This window comes from Cryptomeria japonica, chromosome 3 (assembly GCF_030272615.1).
Source record: "Cryptomeria japonica chromosome 3, Sugi_1.0, whole genome shotgun sequence".
NCBI lineage: Eukaryota > Viridiplantae > Streptophyta > Pinopsida > Cupressales > Cupressaceae > Cryptomeria > Cryptomeria japonica.
The window spans coordinates 224851779-224857586 of NC_081407.1; positions in this window are offsets into that span (position 1 = coordinate 224851779).

Genomic DNA, 5808 nt, shown 5'->3' on the forward strand with positions numbered 1-5808 from the left:
ACATATGTCATAGGTAGAAAAGGCTAATTAATTAATTAAATAAATAAAGATTTATTTAATTAATAGAGGAAGTGGGATCAATTAAATAAATAAGATATTTACTTAATTTAGGAAAAGCATAATTTAAGTAAATAAATGTATTTATTTAAATGAGAAATAAGGCTAGAAGAGGATAAATGAATTAATTAAATAAATAAAGATTTATTTAATTAATAGAAGAATTAGGCTGAAATAATTAAATAAATAAAATATTTATTTAATTAGATAGGACAGTTTTAGGTATCTACAATAAATATCTGAGATCGAGACAAAAATTATTAATCCTTGATGTGAAGAAGGAGACTAAAGAGTGCTTGAGCAAGAAAAAAGATCATATTCCTTAGAATTTATTCTAAAAAAGTTGGTGAGTGAGTTAAGAGGCGAACCGATGAGAGGGTTTAATTGGCAGAGACAGAGGAATCGATAAACTGTTGCACGTCTAACAGTTAAGATAACTGGTGAGGTGTGACTGATCAAGAAGGAATTTGAGTGTGACATAGTGTGTTGTGATGCCAAGAGAGAAAGAGGCAAAGAATCAAAGAGAGTAATCTGATAACTTGCAGTGTGAGATCCAGTGAAGAAAAGAAGGTTATTAACCAACATAAATCTATTGTTCAAGTGTTGAATTCATTTGCAACAAGATGCTATAACTATATCAAAATTTTATTTCACTATACATCAGCAAGTTGGAGCTTGGTGTAGGTGTTGGTGCTCCTTGGGTTGGTGCCCTAAATATTTGTAATTCATTGTTTCACTTGTGAGGCTCGATTAGAGCAGTAGTCTCCAACAACATTTCTCACCAAGGGTTTTCCTATATTGGGTTTTGCTCATACATCTGGTGTTATGGGTTACATTTGTGTGTTTGCCTCTTTTGATATCCACATTTGTCTTACCGGTTTGATTGTTTAGTGCTTAGGGTTATAACCGGTATTGTAAGGTTGTTTTAAAAAGGAAATGAATTTAGGAACCACTAATTCACATAGTGTGTTGTGAGGCCAAGAGAGAAAGAGAGGCAAAGAATTACAAAGAATTACAAAGATCAAGAAGGAATCTGAGTATGTCATAGTGTGTTGTGAGGCCAAGAATTACAAAGAATTGCAAAGATCAAGAAGCAATCTGAGTATGACATAGTGTTTTGTGAAGCCAAGATTGAAAGAGAGGCAATGAATCAGAGAGAGTAATCTAATAACAGGCAGTGTGAGATCCAGTGAAGAAGAGAAGGTTGTTAGCCGACATAAATCTATTGTTCAAGTGTTGCAGAACTCATTTGCAACAAGATGCTATAAATATATCAAAATTTTATTTCATTATATATTAGCAAGTTGGAGCTTCATGCAGGTGTTGGTTCTCCTTGGGTTGGTGCTCCTTGGGTTCATGCCCTAAATCAGTAGGGGTTAGTGCTCCTTGGGTTGGTGCCCTAAATCTTTGTAATTCATTGTTTTACTTGTGAGACTTGATTGGAGAAATAGTCTCGAGTAGCATTTCTCACCAAGGTTTTTCCCATATTGGATTTTCCTCATACATCTGGTGTTGCGGGTTGCATTTGTGTGTTTGCCTCTTTTGATATCCACATTTGTATTACCGGTTTGATTGTTTAGTGCTTAGGGTGATAATCGGTATTGTAAGGTTGTTTAAAAATGGAAATGAATTACCACTAATTCACCCCCCTCTTTGTACATATTCAGACTAACTCTAGATTCAATCTAATACTATAACAAGTACATGTTTTAAAATGAATAATTTAATAAATTATAAAAATATCTAGCTAAGTGAACTCAAAAATAATTTCCTAGTAATCTTTAGAGATCTTTCTAAAATAATTTTTAATATAAAATTAGAGCTCAAACACAAGATCATAAAAATTGCAATTGAAAATCCATATGTATATCATCTCAACTTTTCTAACTTTCTAATCTAAAAAAATCAAGAATACATTGTTTACATAAGAACATAGCATGCATGCATGTATCAATTAAATACATGTAAATATATGTATGCACATATACATATAACTTAAAGATGAATCTAGAGATCATTTAAATTAAATAAAAATGCACATGAGTATTATTTATATGTGGACACATGAGAGAGAGAGAGAGAGAGAGAGAGAGAGAGAGAGAGAGAGAGAGGGAGTCTTAAGGGTCTAGACAAAGAAAGATCTAGCTCAAGAGAGAGCTTGAGAGAGAGATTTTAAAAGAGAGTCTTACTTGGAGAGAGAGAGAGAGAGAGTCATTTAAGAGGGTCTAGAGAGAGACTTTTGATGGAAGAGAAAGAGAGATCGAGCTAGAGAGACTTTTAAGGGGGAAAGAGAGAATATTAAGTGGCTCAGAGAGAGAGAGATATATCTAGTCATAAGGGGATCTAGAGCTTGAGAGAAAATTGGTGATGGGCATAAAAACTCTACAACTTTAAATTCGGATATTGATTTGAAAGCTACTTTATCATTAGTTTCTTATAGGGTTCGAGGTGGAACAACTATAAACAAAAACGTGTGTTGCTTGATTTGTATTTATTTTATTACTAAACTCTATATTTCATGATTTGATCTAATTAGAAAAAAATTGAAGGTTTTAGTTAATTTAATTCAAGTTAATATCTCATATATATTTTTTTTAACACTTTATAAAACATATAAATAATTGCTAAGAAATTACAATTAAACAAATCAATTAACAAATTTCCTCGAGGCCCCATAATGATTCTACACAAGGTTATACATTACATCAAATAATTACAAGGAACAGTTATGATTTGTATTACAAAATAATACATGGATACAAGAATCTTGTTACAATGCTCGATAATTTAAATGAGAATTACATATACATAATGATAGTTCCACATATACAAATCTCCAAAAGTCCCATGTAGGGAAGTATACATAAATCTGGTACATCAATGATGGTATTTAAATCTTCTCTGAGCCAACATGAACATGAAGTTGAAAGAGCCAAACCCAATTGGTGTGAAAAGTACTCCACCCAGCCATGTGGCACCAAAATAGGTCCACCCCCCATGCTAGGAGGTACCCATCCAACCCACTAGGCAAAAGAAAGGTATACATGGGTACCAACATGACTTGTCTGAAAACAACACATCCATACTATCAAGGAATCAACAAAACTTAACAAGCAAGAGGATTACAAGAGAAAACCATAGAAGCTCATGAATAATTATAATACTTCGAAGAATCGAACACATTAATAAATGCAAATAGAATGATAATATAACTACTTCCAAGGTCTCAACAACACATGGAAGGATAAGGATGCAGATTACCACTAGGTTGCAAAGGAAGAGTTTCATCACTAGAATGTTATGGGTTACCCTGGTAGATGTTCACTAGGTCTCGACCCCCATCTTGGGTTACCCTAGTGACATCTCCTGACGCTTGGCCCCCATACATTCACTAGTCGACCACACCAACCTTTCAAGGAGACAAGATTGGTGGAAGTCATTCCAGGCCCTTCTCTACTTACCTTCAAACCTGTATGAGTGTTTGTGGGTAAGGAGGCATCTAAGAACTTATCTCGATTACTATGTTCTAACTACACACCCAAGTTTATTATTTAGGTTATTAATTGTTTACCAAACTTCTATTGGGTTACCCTGGTGATCACTTTCAGTACCAACCGCCAATAGAAGCCACTCTCCCTACTTGCACCTAGGATTCAAAATAAACTCAAGGTTGTCATAATAAAAACACAAGATAACGAATCTCCAACTATAGCACGACTCGAATTAACATGCTTAAAATAATTCCAAGGAGTACAACGAAAGGGCTAGGAAGGTACATCTAGCACACTAAGGTCCACTGATCCAAATCATCAGGAAATGTTATACAACATTAATCTACAAGGGAGAGTTGACTATAAGCAAAGTATTACATGGTGTCAGCCTCACAACATTCAAGGGTCTATGGAAGGCACAAAAGGAAAACATACTATAGTGTCATAAAATTGTGATCCTTGCAATTATTGACCACATTAGGGTCGTCACACATGTAAATCGAATCCCCAAGCCTGATTGGAGACCAAAGACTTTCTCAACCCTTGAAATCTACATCCTTCTTGTCCTCCACGCTGCCTAAACTACAACCTATCTTGGAAAAAAGAGAAGGACAAGGGTGTGGCACCCCTATCCCTGCCTTATTTTGGGGCAAGACCCTTCAAATTTTGCATTGGTGGTTGAACATTGAGTGGGAAAACTCTCCCAGTATCGGCCTATGATAGAAAATAAGATTATTAACTCTAATTGACAAGTATATAAGTTGTATTCACTTTCCCATTTGGCATGATAAGAAGTTTGATAAGTGAAAAGTTCATGAGATCAAGCATCCAAGAGAAATCAAGCATTCAAGTATTCCTTTTAAGAATTGAGCATCTCAAGTCTCCCTTCAAGGCTAGGTGTTACATTCAAGTCAAGGATTCAAGCATGGAAGAGGAGATCCATTCCAACATTCAACTTCATACAAGGAATCCTATCAAAATTTATATCACGACCTCCCTTGAGGTGATTTACATTTCAGTCTTTCATTTACATTTACTTGAAATTACTTTCTTTCATCATTTGGTTAATTCCAAAACTCAGGTTTGACCTGAAGAAAAACCCAAACTCCTTTTCCTCTCTCTTTTGTGTGTAGATTGTAGGTGCGCAATTGTATTTACAAATTTGGACTCCATTTGTAGAGCTGGAAAAACCCTTTTCATTTCGCGGATTTTTCAGAGGACTGTGCACACTTTAGCCATGGTCCGAGAAACTTTTCCTCAAATTCAAAGGGTAGCTTTGTATCGACATATTATTTCCATATGCAGGTGCACAACTTCATCCCACGCTTCTATCTAGAGTTATAATCAAATCTTTGTCACTTTTTCACTTAGTCATTATACGTAATTCAATTCAATTCAATCCTATTCAAGAAGAGGGGATCAATCTACCATTCTAATATCATTTCACTCAGAATTGAATCTCCTTCTTTAGAGGTTGAATCTAGTGCATTTTTTCCCCCTCTTCCAATGTAATGCGTGATAAGTGTTTGAAGAGAAATCCGAAGTGAAACTTTCATCTCTCCTCGGAGGGATGAAAATCTTTCCTCTAGATCTCTTATTCACCATTTTCACCCCAACATTACAATTTGGTGAACCTTACATCTTGCATGCTTTCCTTTGAACAAAATTGCATATTTTTCATTTACAATTTTGATTTTTCTGCAAACTTAGTGGTAAATCCATTAAAATCCCTAATTGTTAAAATTGGAATTAAACTTGTGGTTTGAAAAAATTGCTTCTGAAAATTGCTTTGTTTGTCAAATTCAATTTCCTCATTGTCTTATTCAATTTGCAAATCAAATTTACAAAATTAAGTGGTTAATTGTTAAAACCCTAATTTTCAAAAATCATCTTGAACTTGTGAAAAATTGAATTTCCATTTAAATTTACATATTTATGACTGTTTTCAGACTTGTCTTCTTTACTTCAATTCAAATTTTCAATTTCCCTTCTTTTTTTCAAAATTCAAATTTCATTAAGTGGTTAGGTCATAAAACCCTAATTTTCAAATTTAATTGGATTTTGTACAAATTTTAATCAATTTCATTCAAACTCAAATTTCTAAACATTTTCCAAGGTGTCCCTATCCATTATGTTTGACCTTTTTCAAATTTGTAATTTGATTCCCCTTTTTCTTCAAAACCCTAATAGGGTCTTATTTGCACATTCGAACCTTAATTTCACCTATCTAGAACTCGTAAAATTTGCCAACATTTTGGGG